Consider the following 17,673-nt stretch of genomic DNA (forward strand, 5'->3'; position numbering starts at 1 on the left):
TTTTTTGATGATGGCCATTCTGACTGGTGTGAGACAATATCTCATTGTAGTTTTTTTTTTTTTTTAACATCTTTATTGGAGTATAATTGCTTTACAATGGTGTGTTAGTTTCTGCTTTATAACAAAGTGAATCAGTCATACATAAACATATGTTCCCATATGTCTTCCCTGTTGCGTCTACCTCCCTCCCACCCTCCCTATCCCACCCCTCCAGGCTGTCACAAAGCACTGAGCCAATATCCCTGTGCCATGCGGCTGCTTCCCACTAGCTATCTACCTTACTACGTTTGTTAGTGTGTATATGCCCATGACTCTCTCTCGCCCTGTCACAGCTCACCCTTCCCCCTCCCCATAACCTCAAGTCCGTTCTCTAGGAGGTCTGCATCTTTATTCCTGCTTTACCCCTAGGTTCTTCATGACATTTTTTTTCTTAAATTCCATATATATGTGTTAGCATACGGTATTTGTCTTTTTCTTTCTGACTTACTTCACTCTGTATGACAGACTCTAGGTCTATCCACCTCATTACAAATAGCTCAATTTCGTTTCTTTTTATGGCTGAGTAATATTCCATTGTATATATGTGCCACATCTTCTTTATCCATTCATCCGATGACGGGCACTTAGGTTGTTTCCATCTCCGGGCTATTGTAAATAGAGCTGCAATGAACATTTTGGTACATGACTCTTTTGGAATTTTGGTTTTCTCAGGGTATATGCCCAGTAGTGGGATTGCTGGGTCATATGGTAGTTCTATTTGTAGTTTTTTAAGGAACCTCCATACTGTTCTCCATAGTGGCTGAACCAATTCACATTCCCACCAGCAGTGCAAGAGTGTTCCCTTTTCTCCACACCCTCTCCAGCATTTATTGTTTCTAGATTTTTTGATGATGGCCATTCTGACTGGTGTGAGATGATATCTCATTGTAGTTTTGATTTGCATTTCTCTAATGATTAATGATGTTGAGCATTCTTTCATGTGTTTGTTGGCAGTCTGTATATCTTCTTTGGAGAAATGTCTATTTAGGTCTTCTGCCCATTTTTGGATTGGGTTGTTTGTTTTCTTGTTATTGAGCTGCATGAGCTGCTTGTAAATTTTGGAGATTAATCCTTTGTCGGTTGCTTCATTTGCAAATATTTTCTCCCATTCTGAGGGTTGTCTTTTGGTCCTGTTTATGGTTTCCTTTGCTGTGCAAAAGCTTTGAAGTTTCATTAGGTCCCATTTGTTTATTTTTGTTTTTATTTCCATTACTCTAGGAGGTGGGTCAGAAAGGATCTTGCTGTGATTTATGTCATAGAGTGTTCTGCCTATGTTTTCCTCTAAGAGTTTGATAGTTTCTGGCCTTACATTTAGGTCTTTAATCCATTTTGAGCTTATTTTTGTGTATGGTGTTAGGGAGTGATCTAATCTCATACTTTTACATGTACCTGTCCAGTTTTCCCAGCACCACTTATTGAAGAGGCTGTCCTTTCTCCATTGTACATTACTGCCACCTTTATCAAAGATAAGGTGTCCATATGTGCATGGGTTTATCTCTGGGCTTTCTATCCTGTTCCATTGATCTATCTTTCTGTTTTTGTGCCAGTACCATACCGTCTTGATAACTGTAGCTTTGTAGTATAGTCTGAAGTCAGGGAGCCTGATTCCTCCAGTTCCTTCTTTCATTCTCAAGATTGCTTTGGCTATTCGGGGTCTTTTGTGTTCCCATACAAATTGTGAAATTTTTTGTTCTAGTTCTGTGAAAAATGCCAGTGGTAGTTTGATAGGGATTGCATTGAATCTATAGATTGCTTTGGGTAGTAGAGTCATTTTCACAATGTTGATTCTTCCAATCCAAGAACATGGTATATCTCTCCATCTATTTGTATCATCTTTAATTTCTTTCATCAGTGTCTTATAATTTTCTGCATACAGGTCTTTTGTCTCCTTAGGTAGGTTTATTCCTAGATATTTTATTCTTTTTGTTGCAATGGTAAATGGGAGTGTTTTCTTGATTTCACTTTCAGATTTTTCATCATTAGTATATAGGAATGCCAGAGATTTCTGTGCATTAATTTTGTATCCTGCCACTTTACCAAATTCATTGATTAGCTCTAGTAGTTTTCTGGTAGCATCTTTAGGGTTCTCTATGTATAGGATCATGTCATCTGCAAACAGTGACAGCTTTACTTCTTCTTTTCCGATTTGGATTCCTTTTATTTCCTTTTCTTCTCTGATTGCTGTGGCTAAAACTTCCAAAACAATGTTGAATAATAGTGGTGAGAGTGGGCAACCTTGTCTTGTTCCTGATCTTAGTGGAAATGCTTTCAGTTTTTCACCATTGAGGATGATGTTTGCTGTGGGCTTGTCATATATGGCCTTTATTATGTTGAGGAAAGTTCCCTCTATGCCTACTTTCTGCAGGGTTTTTATCATAAATGGGTGTTGAATTTTGTCAAAAGCTTTCTCTGCATCTATTGAGATGATCATATGGTTTTTCTCCTTCAATTTGTTAATATGGTTTATCACATTGATAAATTTGCGTATATTGAAGAATCCTTGCATTCCTGGAATAAACCCCACTTGATCATGGTGTATGATCCTTTTAATGTGCTGTTGGATTCTGTTTGCTAGTATTTTGTTGAGGATTTTTGCATCTATGTTCATCAGTGATATTGGCCTGTAGTTTTCTTTCTTTGTGACATCCTTGTCTGGTTTTGGTATCAAGGTGATGGTGGCCTCGTAGAAGGAGTTCGGGAGTGTTCCTCCCTCTGCTATATTTTGGAAGAGTTTGAGAAGGATAGGTGTTAGCTCTTCTCTAAATGTTTGATAGAATTCGCCTATAAAGCCATCTGGTCCTGGGCTTTTCTTTTTTGGAAGGTTTTTAATCACAGTTTCAATTTCAGTGCTTGTGATTGGTCTGTTCATATTTTCTATTTCTTCCTGATTCAGTCTTGGCAGGTTGTGCATTTCTAAGAATTTGTCCATTTCTTCCAGGTTGTCCATTTTATTGGCATAGAGTTGCTTGTAGTAATCTCTCATGATCTCTTTTATCTCTGCAGTGTCAGTTGTTACCTCTCCTTTTTCATTTCTAATTCTATTGATTTGAGTCTTCTCCCTTTTTTTCTTGATGAGTCTGGCTAGTGGTTTATCTATTTTGTTTATCTTCTCAAAGAACCAGCTTTTAGTTTTATTGATCTTTGCTATTGTTTCCTTCATTTCTTTTTCATTTATTTCTGATCTGATTTTTATGATTTCTTTCCTTCTGCTAGCTTTGGGGTTTTTTTGTTCTTCTTTCTCTAATTGCTTGAGGTGCAAGGTTAGGTTGTTTATTCGAGATGTTTCCTGCTTCTTAAGGTGGGCTTGTATTGCTATAAACTTCCCCCTTAGAACTGCTTTTGCTGCATCCCACAGGTTTTGGGTCGTTGTGTCTCCATTGTCATTTGTTTCTAGGTATTTTTTGATTTCCTCTTTGATTTCTTCAGTGATATCTTCATTATTAAGTAGTGTATTGTTTAGCCTCCATGTGTTTGTATTTTTTACAGATCTTTTCCTGTAATTGATATCTAGTCTCATGGCGTTGTGGTCAGAAAAGATACTTGATACAATTTCAATTTTCTTAAATTTACCAAGGCTTGATTTGTGACCTAAGATATGATCTATCCTGGAGAATGTTCCATGAGCACTTGAGAAAAATGTGTATTCTGTTGTTTTTGGATGGAGTGTCCTATAAATATCAATTAAGTCCATCTTGTTTAATGTATCATTTAAAGCTTGTGTTTCCTTATTTATTTTCATTTTGGATGATCTGTCCATGGGTGAAAGTGGGGTGTTTAAGTCCCCTACTATGAATGTGTTACTGTCGATTTCCCCTTTTATGGCTGTTAGTATTTGCCTTATGTATTGAGGTGCTCCTATGTTGGGTGCATAAATATTTACAATTGTTATATCTTCTTCTTGGATCGATCCCTTGATCATTATGTAGTGTCCTTCTTTGTCTCTTTTAATAGTCCTTATTTTAAAGTCTATTTTGTCTGATATGAGAATTGCTACTCCAGCTTTCTTTTGGCTTCCATTTGCATGGAATATCTTTTTCCATCCCCTTACTTTCAGTCTGTATGTGTCTCTAGGTCTGAAGTGGGTCTCTTGTAGACAGCATATATAAGGGTCTTGTTTTTGTATCCATTCAGCTAATCTGTGTCTTTTGGTGGGAGCATTTAGTCCATTTACATTTAAGGTAATTATCGATATGTATGTTCCTATTCCCATTTTCTAAATTGTTTTGGGTTCGTTATTATAGGTCTTTTCCTTCTCTTGTGTTTCTTGCCTAGAAAAGATCCTTTAGCATTTGTTGTAAAGCTGGTTTTGTGGTGCTGAACTCTCTCAGCTTTTGCTTGTCTGTAAAGGTTTTAATTTCTCCATCAAATCTGAATGAGATCCTTGCTGGGTAGAGTAGTCTTGGCTGCATGTTTTTCTCCTTCATCACTTTCAGTATGTCCTGCCACTCCCTTCTGGCTTGTAGGGTTTCTGCTGAGAGATCAGCTGTTAACCTTATGGGGATTCCCTTATGTGTTATTTGTTGTTTTTCCCTTGCTGCTTTTAATATGCTTTCTTTGTATTTAATTTTTGACAGTTTGATTAATATGTGTCTTGGCGTATTTCTCCTTGTATTTATCTTGTATGGGACTCTCTGTGCTTCCTGGACTTGATTAACTATTTCCTTTCCCATGTTAGGGAAGTTTTCAACTATAATCTCTTCAAATATTTTCTCAGTCCCTTTCTTTTTCTCTTCTTCTTCTGGAACCCCTATAATTCGAATGTTGGTGCGTTTAATGTTGTCCCAGAGGTCTCTGAGACTGTCCTCAGTTCTTTTCATTCTTTTTTCTTTATTCTGCTCTGCAGTAGTTATTTCCACTATTTTATCTTCCAGGTCACTTATCCGTTCTTCTGCCTCAGTTATTCTGCTATTGATCCCATCTAGAGTACTTTTAATTTCATTTATTGTGTTGTTCATCGTTGCTTGTTTCATCTTTAGTTCTTCTAGGTCCTTGTTAACTGATTCTTGCATTTTGTCCAATCTATTGTCCATTCTATCTCCAAGATTTCGGATCAACCTTACTATCATTATTCTGAATTCTCTTTCAGGTAGACTGCCTATTTCCTCTTCATTTGTTAGGTCTGGTGCATTTTTATCTTGCTCCTTTATCTGCTGTGTGTTTTTCTGTCTTCTCATTTTGCTTATCTTACTGTGTTTGGGGTCTCCTTTTTGCAGGCTGCAGGTTCGTAGTTCCTCCTGTTTTTGATGTCTGTCTCCAGTGGCTAAGGTTGGTTCAGTGGGTTGTGTAGGCTTCCTGGTGGAGGGGACTAGTGCCTGTGTTGTGGTGGATGAGGCTGGATCTTGTCTCTCTAGTGGGCAGGTTCACGTCTGGTGCTGTGTTTGGGGGTGTCTGTGGCCTTATTATGATTTTAGGCAGCCTCTCTGCTAATGGGTGAGGTTGTGTTCCTGTTTTGCTAGTTGTTTGGCATAGGTTTTCCAGCACTGTGGCTTGCTGGTCGTTGAGTGAAGCTGGGTGCTGGTGTTAAGATGGAGGTCTCTGGGAGATTTTCGCCATTTGATATTATGTGGAGCTGGGAGGTCTCTTGTTGATCAGTGTCCTGAAGTTGGCTCTCCTACCTCAGAGGCAGAGCCCTGCCTCCTGGCTGGAGCACCAAAAGCTTTTCATCCACACGGCTCAGGATAAAAGGGAGAAAAAGTAGAGGGAATTAGTAGAAGTATGAGGAAAGAAAGAAGGAAAGGAGGGTAGGAAGGAAGGAAGAAAGAAAGAAAGAAGCAAAGAAGGAAAGAAGGCAAGAAGGAAAGAAAGGAGGGAGGGAGGGAGGGAGGAAGGAAGGAAGGAGGGAAAGAAGGAAAAAAGACAGAAAGAAAGAAGATACAGTAAAAATAAAATAAAGTATAATAAAGTTATTGAATTAAAAAATTCTTATTTAGAAAAAAAAAAAAGGGACGGAAAGAACCTTAGGACAAATGTTGGCAGCAAAGCTATACAGACAAAATCTTACACAGAAGCATACACATACACCCTCACTAAAAGAGGTAAATGGGGAAAAATCCTAAATCTTGCTGTCAGAGACCACCTCCTCAATTTGGGATGATTCGTTGTCTAAAGGAGGGAAGGAAGGACGGAAAGAAAGAAAGAACGAAGGTAAAGTATAATATTGTTATTAAAATTAATTATTAAGAAAAAAAAATTAAAAAAAAACATGGACGGATAGAACTCTAGGACAAATGGTGGAAGCAAGACTATACAGACAAGATCTCACACAGAAGCATACACATACACATTCACAAAAAGAGGAAAGGGGAAAAAATCATAGATCTTGCTCCTAAAGTCCACTTCCTTAATTTGGGATGATTGGTTGTCTATTCAGGTATTCCATAGATGCAGGGTATATCAAGTTGATTGTGGAGCTTTAATCCGTTGCTTCTGAGGCTGCTGGGAGAGATTTCCCTTTCTCTTCTTTGTTCTCACAGCTCCCAGGGCTCAGCTTTGGATTTGGCCCTGCCACTGCGTGTAGATCGCTGGAGGGCGTCTGTTTTTTGCTCAGACAGGATGGGGTTAAAAGAGCCGCTGATTGGGGGCTCTGGCGCACTCAGGCCGGCGGGGACGGAGGGGCACAGAGTGCGGGGCGGGCCTGCGGTGGCAATGGCCGGCGTGACTTTGCACCAGCCTGAGGCGCGCTGTGCGCTGTCCCGGGGAAGTTGTCCCTGGATCCCGGGAACCTGGCAGTGGCGGGCTGCACAGGCTCCGCGGAAGAGGGGTGTGGAGAGTGACCTGTGCTCGCACACAGGCCCCTCGGTGGCGGCAGCAGCAGCCTTAACGTCTCCCGCCCGCCTCTGGGGTCCGCGCTTTTAGCCGCGGCTCGCGCCCGTCTCTGGATTCCGCGCTTTCAGCCGCGGCTCGCGCCCGTCTCTGGATTCCGCGCTTTCAGCCGCGGCTCGCGCCCGTCTCTGGATTCCGCGCTTTCAGCCGCGGCTCGCGCCCGTCTCTGGATTCCGCGCTTTCAGCCGCGGCTCGCGCCCGTCTCTGGATTCCGCGCTTTCAGCCGCGGCTCGCGCCCGTCTCTGGATTCCGCGCTTTCAGCTGCGGCTCGCGCCCGTCTCTGGGGTTCGCGCTTTTAGCCGCGGCTCGCGCCCGTCTCTGGAGTTCCTTTAAGCAGCGTTCTTAAACCCCTCTCCTCACGCCCCAGGAAATAAAGAGGGAAGGAAAAGTCTCCTGCCTCTTCGGCAGGTGCAGGCTTTTTCCCCGGACTCCCTCCCGGCTAGCTGTGGTGCACTAACCCCTTCAGGCTATGTTCAAGCCGCCAACCCCAGTCCTCTCCCTGCGCTCCGGCCTCAGCTCGCAGCCCCGCCCGCCCCGGCGGGTGAGCAGACAAGCCTCTCGGGCTGGTGAGTGCCGGTCGGCACCGATCCTCTGTGCGGGAATCTCCCCGCTTTGCCCTCCGCACCCGTTGCTGTGCAGTCCTCCGCAGCTTCGAAGCTCCCCCCTCCGCCTCCCGCAGTCTCCGCCCGCGAAGGGGCTTCCTAGTGTGTGGTAACTTTTCCTCCTTCACAGCTCCCTCCCATTGGTGCAGGTGCCGTCCCTATTCTTTTGTCTCTGTTTTTTCTTTTGCCCTACCCCTGTACGTGGGGAGTTTCTTGCCTTTTGGGAGGTCTGAGGTCTTCTGCCAGCCTTCAGTAGGTGTTCTGTAGGAGTTGTTCCACGTGTATATGTATTTCTGGTGTATCTGTGGGGAGGAAGGTGATCTCCGCGTCTTACTCTTCCGCCATCTTCCGCCTTCTCCTCATTGTAGTTTTGATTTGCATTTCTCTAATGATTAATGATGTTGACCATTCTTTCATGTGTTTGTTGGCAGTCTGTATATCTTCTTTCGAGAAATGTCTATTTAGGTCTTCTGCCCATTTTTGGATTGGGTTGTTTGCTTTTTTGTTATTGAGCTGCATGAGCTGCTTGTAAATTTTGGAAATTAATCCTTTGTCAGTTGCTTCATTTGCAAATATTTTCTCCCATTCTGAGGGTTGTCTTTTGGTCTTGTTTAGGGTTTCCTTTGCTGTGCAAAAGCTTTGAAGTTTCATTAGGTCCCATTTGTTCATTGTTTTTATTTCCATTACTCTAGGAGATGGGTCAAAAAGGATCTTGCTGTGATTTATGTCATAGAGTGTTCTGCCTATGTTTTCCTCTAAGAGTTTGATAGTTTCTGGCCTTACATTTAGGTCTTTAATCCATTTTGAGCTTATTTTTGTGCATGGTGTTAGGGAGTGATCTAATCTCATACTTTTACATGTACCTGTCCAGTTTTCCCAGCACCACTTATTGAAGAGGCTGTCCTTTCCCCACTGTACATTCCTGCCTCCTTTATCAAAGATAAGGTGACCATATGTGCATGGGTTTATCTCTGGGCTTCCTATCCTGTTCCATTGATCTATCTTTCTGTTTTTGTGCCAGTACCACACTGTCTTGATTACTGTAGCTTTGTAGTATAGTCTGAAGTCAGGAGCCTGATTCCTCCAGCTCCGTTTTTTGTTCTCAAGATTGCTTTGGCTATTTGGGGTCTTTTGTGTTTCCATACAAATTGTGAGATTTTTTGTTCTAGTTCTGTGAAAAATGCCAGTGGTAGTTTGATAGGGATTGCATTGAATCTGTAGATTGCTTTGGGTAGTAGAGTCATTTTCACAATGTTGATTCTTCCAATCCAAGAACATGGTATATCTCTCCGCCTATTTGTATCATCTTTAATTTCTTTCATCAGTGTCTTATAATTTTCTGCATACAGGTCTTTTGTCTCCTTAGGTAGGTTTATTCCTAGATATTTTATTCTTTTTGCTGCAGTGGTAAATGGGAGTGTTTTCTTGATTTCACTTTCAGATTTTTCTCATTAGTGTAGAGGAATGCCAGAGATTTCTGTGCGTTAATTTTGTATCCTGCAACTTTACCAAATTCACTGATTAGCTCTAGTAGTTTTCTGGTAGCATCTTTAGGATTCTCTATGTATAGTATCATGTCATCTGCAAACAGTGACAGCTTTACTTCTTCTTTTCCAATTTGGATTCCTTTTATTTCCTTTTCTTCTCTGATTGCTGTGGCTAAAACTTCCAAAACTATGTTGAATAAGAGTGGTGAGAGTGGGCAACCTTGTCTTGTTCCTGATCTTAGTGGAAATGCTTTCAGTTTTTCACCATTGAGGATGATGTTGGCTGTGGGTTTGTCATATATGGCCTTTATTATGTTGAGGAAAGTTCCCTCTATGCCTACTTTCTGCAGGGTTTTTATCATAAATGGGTGTTGAATTTTGTCGAAAGCTTTTTCTTTACCTATTGAGAGGATTATATGGTTTTTCTCCTTGAATTTGTTAATATGGGTTATCACATTGATTGATTTCCGTATATTGAAGAATCCTTGCATTCCTGGAATAAACCCCACTTGATCATGGTGTATGATCCTTTTAATGTGCTGTTGGACTCTGTTTGCTAGTATTTTGTTGAGGATTTTTGCATCTGTGTTCATCAGTGATATTGGCCTGTCGTTTTCTTTCTTCGTGACATCCTTGTCTGGTTTTGGTATCAAGGTGATGGTGGCCTCGTAGAATGAATTTGGGAGTGTTCCTCCCTCTGCTATATTTTGGAAGAGTTTGAGAAGGATAGGTGTTAGCTCTTCTCTAAATGTTTGATAGAATTCGCCTGTGAAGCCATCTGGTCCTGGACTTTTGTTTGTTGGAAGATTTTTAATCACAGTTTCAATTTCAGTGCTTGTGATTGGTCTGTTCATATTTTCTATTTCTTCCTGATTCAGTCTTAGCAGGTTGTGCATTTTTAAGAATTTGTCCATTTCTTCCAGGTTGTCCATTTTATTGGCATAGAGTTGCTTATAGTAATCTCTCACGATCTTTTGTATTTCTGCAGTGTCAATTGTTACTTCTCCTTTTTCATTTCCAATTCTGTTGATTTGAGTCTTCTCCCTTTTTTTCTTGATGAGTCTGGCTAATGGTTTATCTATTTTGTTTATCTTCTCAAAGAACTAGCTTTAAGTTTTATTGATCTTTGCTATTGTTTCCTTCATTTCTTTTTCATTTATTTCTGATCTGATTTTTATGATTTCTTTCCTTCTTCTAACTTTGGGGTTTTTTTGTTCTTCATTCTCTGATTGCTTTAGGTGCAAGGTTAGGTTGTTTATTCGAGGTGTTTCCTGTTTCTTAAGGTGGGCTTCTATTGCTATAAAGTTCCCTCTTAGAACTGCTTTTGCTGCGTCCCATAGGTTTTGGGTCATCATGTCTCCATTGTTATTTGTTTCTAGGTATTTTTTGATTTCCTCTTTGATTTGTGCAGTGATCACTTCATTATTAAGTAGTGTACTGTTTAGCCTCCATGTGTTTGTTTTTTTACAGATCTTCTCCTGTAATTGATATCTAGTCTCATAGCGTTGTGGTCGGAAAAGATACTTGATACAATTTCAATTTTCTGAAATTTACCAAGGCTTGATTTATGACCCAAGATATTATCTATCCTGGAGAATGTTCCATGAGCACTTGAGAAAAATGTGTATTCTGTTGTTTTTGGATGGAGTGTCCTATAAATATCAATTAAGTCCATCTTGTTTAATGTATCATTTAAAGCTTGTGTTTCCTTATTTATTTTCATTACGGATGATCTGTCCATTGGTGAAAGTGGGGTGTTAAAGTCCCCTACTATGAATGTGTTACTGTCGATTTCCCCTTTTATGGCTTTAGTATTTGCCTTATGTATTGAGGTGCTCCTATGTTGGGTGCATAAATATTTACAATTGTTATATCTTCTTCTTGGATCGATCCCTTGATCATTATGTAGTGTCCTTCTTTGTCTCTTCTAATAGTCTTTATTTTAAAGTCTATTTTGTCTGATATGAGAATTGCTACTCCAGCTTTCTTTTGGTTTCCATTTGCGTGGAATATCTTTTTCCATCCCCTTACTTTCAGTCTGTATGTGTCTCTAGGTCTGAAGTGAGTCTCTTGTAGACAGCATATATATGGGTCTTGTTTTTGTATCCATTCAGCCAATCTGTGTCTTTTGGTGGGAGCATTTAGTGCATTTACATTTAAGGTAATTATCGATATGTATGTTCCTATTCCCATTTTCTAAATTGTTTTGGGTTCGTTATTGTAGGTCTTTTCCTTCTCTTGTGTTTCTTGCCTAGAGAAGTTCCTTTAGCATTTGTTGTAAAGCTGGTTTGGTGATGCTGAACTCTCTCAGCTTTTGCTTGTCTGTAAAGGTTTTAATTTCTCCATCAAATCTGAATGAGATCCTTGCTGGGTTGAGTAATCTTGGTTGCAGGTTTTTCTCCTTCATCACTTTAAATATGTCCTGCCACTCCCTTCTGGCTTGCAGAGTTTCTGCTGAAAGATCAGCCGTTAACCTTATGGGAATTCCCTTATGTGTTATTTGTTGTTTTTCCCTTGCTGCTTTTAATATGCTTTCTTTGTATTTAATTTTTGACAGTTTGATTAATATGTGTCTTGGCCTATTTCTCCTTGGATTTATCCTGTATGGGACTCTCTGTGCTTCCTGGACTTGATTAACTATTTTCTTTCCCATATTAGGGAAGTTTTCAACTATAATCTCTTCAAATATTTTCTCAGTCCCTTTCTTTTTCTCTTCTTCTTCTGGAACCCCTATAATTTGAATGTTGGTGCGTTTAATGTTGTCCCAGAGGTCTCTGAGACTGTCCTCAGTTCTTTTCATTCTTTTTTCTGCTCTGCAGTAGTTATTTCCACTATTTTATCTTCCAGGTCACTTATCCGTTCTTCTGCCTCAGTTATTCTGCTATTGATCCAATCTTGATTATTTTTCGTTTCATTTATTGTGTTGTTCATCATTGTTTGTTTCATCTTTAGTTCTTCTAGGTCCTTGTTAAATGTTTCTTGCATCTTGTCTATTCTATTTCCAAGATTTTGGATCATCTTTACTATCATTATTCTGAATTCTTTTTCAGGTAGACTGCCTATTTCCTCTTCATTTGTTAGGTCTCGTGGGTTTTTATCTTGCTCCTTCATCTGCGGTGTGTTTTTCTGTCTTCTCATTTTGCTTATCTTACTGTGTTTGAGGTCTCCTTTTTGCAGGCTGCAGGTTCGTAGTTCCCATTGTTTTTGGTGTCTGTCCCCAGTGGCTAAGGTTGGTTCAGTGGGTTTTGTAGGCTTCCTGGTGGAGGGGACTAGTGCCTGTGTTCTGATGGATGAGGCTGGATCTTGTCTTTCTGGTGGGCAGGTTCACGTCTGGTGGTGTGTTTTGGGGTGTCTGTGGCCTTATTATGATTTTAGGCAGCCTCTCTGCTAATGGGTGGGGTTGTGTTCCTGTTTTGGTAGTTGTTTGGCATAGGGTGTCCAGCACTGTAGCTTGCTGGTTGTTGAGTGAAGCTGGGTGCTGGCGTTGAGATGGAGATCTCTGGGAGATTTTCGCCATTTGATATTATGTGGAGCTGGGAGGCCTCTTGTTGACCAGTGTCCTGAAGTTGGCTCTCCCACCTCAGAGGCACAGCACTGACTCCTGGCTGCAGCACCAAGAGCCTTTCATCCACATGGCTCAGAATAAAAGGGAGAAAAAGTAGAGAGAAAGAATTAGTAGAAGTAGGAAGAGAGAAAGAAAGGAAGGAAGGCAGGAAGAAAGAAGAAAAGAAGGAAAGAAAGAAAGACAGGGAGGGAGGGAGGGGGTAAGGGAGGGAGGGAGGAAGGGACGGTGGGAGGATGGAAGGAAGGAAGGAAGGAGGGAAGGAAGGAAAAAAGAAAGAAGATAAAGTAAAGTAAAATATAATAAAGTTATTAAATTAAAAAATAATTATTAGGAAAAAAATTTTTTAAAAAATGGACAATAGAACCTTAGGACAAATGGTGGAAGCAAAGCTATACAGACAAAATCTCAAAGAGAAGCATAGGGCTTCCCTGGTGGTGCAGTGGTTGAGGGTCCGCCTGCCGTTGCAGGGGACGTGGGTTCGTGCCCCGGTCTGCGAGGATCCCACATGCCGCGGAGCGGCTGGGTCTGTGAGCCATGGCCGCTGGGCCTGCGCATCCGGAGCCTGTGCTCCGCAATGGGAGAGGCCACAGCAGTGAGAGGCCCGCTAAAAAGAGGTACTGCTGAGGTACTGAGGTACTGAGGTACTGAGAGGTACTGCTAAAAAAAAAAAAAAAAAGAGAAGCATACACATACATACTCAAAAAAAGAGGGAAAGGGGAAAAAATCATAAATCTTGCTCTCAAATCCACCTCCTCAATTTGGGATGATTCGTTGTCTAAAGGAGGGAAGGACGAAGGAAAGAAAGAAAGAGAGAGAGAAAGAAAGAAGATAAAATAAAGTTATTACAATCAATAATAATTATTAAGAAAAAAAACGAACGGATAGAACCCTAGGACAAATGGTGGAAGCAAAGTTATACAGACAAAATCTCACACAGAAGCATACACATACACACGCACAAAAAGAGTAAAAGGGGAAAAATTCCTAAATCTTGCTCTCAAAGTTCACCTTCTCAATTTGGGCTGATTCGTTGTCTATTCATATATTCCACAGATGCAGGGTACATCAAGTTGATTGTGGAGCTTTAATCCGCTGCTTCTGAGGCTGCTGGGAGAGATTTCACTTTCTCTTCTTTGTTCTCACAGCTCCCAGGGGCTCAGCTTTGGATTTGGCCCCGCCTCTGCGTATAGGTCGCTGGAGGGCGTCTGTTTTTTGCTCAGACAGGACGGGTTAAAGGAGCCGCTGATTCGGGGGCTCTGGCTCACTCAGGCCGCAGGGAGGGAGGGGCACGGAGAGCGGGGCGAGCCTGCGGCGGCAGAGGCCAGCGTGCCATTGCACCAGCCTGAGGCTCGCTGTTCGTTCTCCCGGGGAAGTTGTCCCTGGATCCCGGGACCCTGGCAGTGGCGGGGTGCACAGGCTCCCCGGAAGGGAGGTGTGGATGGTGACCTGTGCTCGCACACAGGCTTCTTGATGGCGGCAGCAGCAGCCTCAGCTTCTTATGCCCGTCTCTGGGGTCTGCGCTTTTAGCCGCGGCTCACGCCCCTCTCTGGAGCTCCTTTAAGCAGCGCTCTTAATCCCCTCTCCTCTTGCACCAGGAAACAAAGAGGGAAGAAAAAGTCTCTTGCCTCTTCGGCAGCTCCAGACCTTTTCCCGGACTCCCTCCCGGCTAGCCGTGGTGCACTAACCCCTTCAGGCTGTGTTCACGCTGCCAACCTCAGTCCTCTCCCTGCGCTCCGACCAAAGCCCGAGCCTCAGCTCGCAGCCCCGCCCGTCCTGGCGGGTGAGCAGACAAGCCTCTCGGGCTGGTGAGTGCTGGTCGGCACCTATCCTCTGTGCGAGAATCTCCCTGCTTTGCCCTCCGCACCCCTGTTGCTGCGGTCTCCTCCGTGGCTCCGAAGCTTCCCCCCTCCGCCACCCGCAGTCTCCGCCCGTGAAGGGGCTTCCTAGTGTGTGGAATCCTTTCCTCCTTCACAGCTCCCTCCCACTGGTGCAGGTCCCGTCCCTATTCTTTTGTCTCTGTTTTTTCTTTTGCCCTACCGAGGTACGTGAGGAGTTTCTTGCCTTTTGAGAGGTCTGAGGTCTTCTGCCAGCATTCAGTAGGTGTTCTGTAGGAGCTGTTCCACGTGTAGATGTATTTCTGGTGTATCTGTGGGGTGGAAGGTGATCTCCGCGTCTTACTCTTCCTCCATCTTCCCCTCGTCTCCTGTCCTTGTTTCTTTTTATTCTTTTTTCTTTTTTCTGTTCAGCTTCAGTGATTTCCACTACTCTGTCTCCAGCTCGATAATCCATTTCTCTATATATCATCTAATCTACTGATTCCGTCTACTGTATTTTTTATTTCAGTGGTCGTATTTTTCAGCTCTGTTTGTTTCTTCTTTATATTTTCTAACTCTTTGTTAAAAATTTCTAACTTCTCACTCTGTTCACCCAATCTTCTCCTGAGTTCTTTGATGAACTTTACAATCACTACCTTGAATTCTCTGTTGGGCAGATTGCTTATCTCCACTTTACTTAGTTCTTCTTCTGGGGTTTTTATCTTGTTCTTTCATTTGGAACATATTCCTCTGTCACCTCATTTTGCCTAATTTGCTGTTTTTATTTCTATGTATTTGTTGGGTTATATTTCTCAATCTCAGAGAAGTGATCTTACCTAGGAAGTGTCCTATGGGGCCCAGCAGCACACTGCCCTTTGGACACCAGATCTATATGCTCTAGGGGTGCCCTCTATGTGGACTGCATGGTTCCATAAGTTGTGGCGGGCAGACTACTGTGGGCTGTCTGGTAGACATGGTTTGTACTTTAATTATATGGTTGATACTTTTCTAGATGTGTAGTCAACATATCTGATTCTTGATAAAGCAGTATCAACAACTTTAGTATAAAATTATGCTTTTTAAAAGTTTGCTGAGTTCTTTCAGGCCTGGCACATTCCCTGTGAGTATGAAACCCACTTCTATAGGCAGATAACCTTGGTAGAGTGGGTCAAGCAGACAACTTGGCTTTAGAAGATTTAAGTCTCAGAAATAAATTTAACAAAAGATATACAACACGTATACTCTAAAAATCATGAAACATTGGTAAGAGAAATTACAGAGCAAAATAAATGAAGAAATAGAGATGACATAATCATGGGTAGGGAACTTAATATTGTTATCAGTTATTCCCAAATTGATCTAATGATTTAGTGTAATTCCAATCAGAATCTTAAAAGACTTTTTTTGTAGAAATTGATAAGCAGATTCTAAAATTTACCAGGAAACATGAGTGATCAAGAATAATCCAGGGCTTCCCTGGTGGCGCAGTGGTTGAGAGTCCGCCTGCCGATGCAGGGGACAGGGGTTCGTGCCCTGGTCCGGGAAGATCCGACATGCCGCGGAGCGGCTAGGCCCATGAGCCATGGCCTCTGAGCCTGCGCGTCTGGAGCCTGTGCTCCGCAACGGGAGAGGCCACAACAGTGAGAGACCCACGTACTGCAAAAAAAAAAAAGAATAATCCAAACAATCTTGAACATAAGAACAATGTTGCAGGATTTATTCTACCTTACGTTTAAGATTTACTGTATATAAAGCTACCTAATCAAAAGAGTGTAGTATTGTTGTACAGATAGACAAATAGACCAGTGGGACAGAATATATTCATAGATATGGTGTCAGTTGATTTTTGACAAAGATGGCAACACAATTCATTGTGGAAAGGAAAATTTTCAACAGATGGTGCTGGGACAATCAGAGCTCTATGTGGAAATAAAATGAGCCTTGATATACCTCACACCATTCACAAAAATTAATATGGGGTAGATCATAAATTTAAATGTAAAAACAAAAACTAGGAGATGTCTAGAAGAAAATACAAGAGGATACTTTTGCAGCTCTGGGGTAGGCAAAGTTTTTTTTTAGAAAGGTTTCAGAACACTGTAAAAGAAAAAGAAGACAAAATAACTGCATCAAAATTTAAAACTTCTGCTTATCAGAAGACAGCATTAAGAAAATGAAAAGCCAGGCTATACATGGGGGAAAAAGTATCCACAATACATATATCTAATAAAAGACTGGGTATAAGATTTGAACAGATCCTTTACCAGAAGGATCTATGAATGGCTAAAAAGCACATGAAAAGAAACAATATCATTAGTCATCAGAGAAATACAAATTATAACTGAAATTTCATATCACTTGCTACTTGCTAAAATGGCTAATATTTAAAACTTAGACAATACCAAGTGTTGGTGAGAATGTCAAGCAGCCTGAAACTCTCATATGTTGCTGGTGGGAGTGTAAAATTATGTGCAACCATCTTAGAAAACTGGTAGTTTCTTACACTATGACCCACCAATTTCAATCTTAGGTATTTTCCCAAGAGTAATAAAAGTATATATCTGAAAAAGATGTGTATAAGCTTTATTTGTAATAGTCCCAAACTAAGAATGCCAAATATCAATAAACAGGAGATTTAGGATAAATTATGGCATGTTCATATAATGAAATTTTACTCAGTGATTAAAGAAAAACAGTGAACTGCTGAAACACACAGCTACATGGCTAGATCTCAAAATTATGTTCAATGGACAAAGCCAGATACAAAATAGTGCCAACTATATATGAAATTCAAGAACAGGCAAAATTATACGGATAGAAATCAGAATAGTGGTTGCTTTGAGGGGGGCGGGGAAGACTGACTGGAAAAGGGCACGAGGGAATTTCCTTGGGTAATTGTCTTGATTGGGATGGTGGATACATGGTTGTGTGCATTTGTCAAAATTCATTGAACTGTACACTTAAGATATGTGCATTTCACCCTATAAATTTAACTTTGAAAAGGCCATATTTTCTTACTAAATGATTCCTTTTTCCCGTTCAAAAATTTGATCTTACTTCCAAGATTCCCTTTAAACTTTCTTATAATCTACAATGGCTTGTACTTTTCTCTCTTTAGTTTTCAATCTTTGTTTTACTTATTTTATCTGTTAATCATATACTTTTTTGTTCCATTATCTGTTGTTTTCTGATGATGTCCTTGACTTGCGGCTAGATTTCACTTACTAAGAAAGATATATTAGAAATTCCAGTGATAATTATGTATTTGTCTGTTTCTCCTTTTAGATTTTGTTTCCACTTTTTGCTTTATATATTTTGAGGCTGTGCTATTAGTTAGGTGCATA

At 41.1% G+C, this 17,673-nt stretch overlaps 1 protein-coding gene across 1 annotated transcript in view; it reads left to right on the forward strand.

Moving 5' to 3' along the window:
* The window catches only part of ALKBH8 (alkB homolog 8, tRNA methyltransferase), a 79,586-nt gene that overhangs the window by 44,595 nt on the left and 17,318 nt on the right, over positions 1-17,673 (forward strand). The gene's annotated exons all lie outside the window — the stretch shown is intronic.

The sequence above is a fragment of the Leucopleurus acutus genome (assembly GCF_964270905.1).
Source record: "Leucopleurus acutus genome assembly, chromosome: 8".
Taxonomy (NCBI): domain Eukaryota; kingdom Metazoa; phylum Chordata; class Mammalia; order Artiodactyla; family Delphinidae; genus Leucopleurus; species Leucopleurus acutus.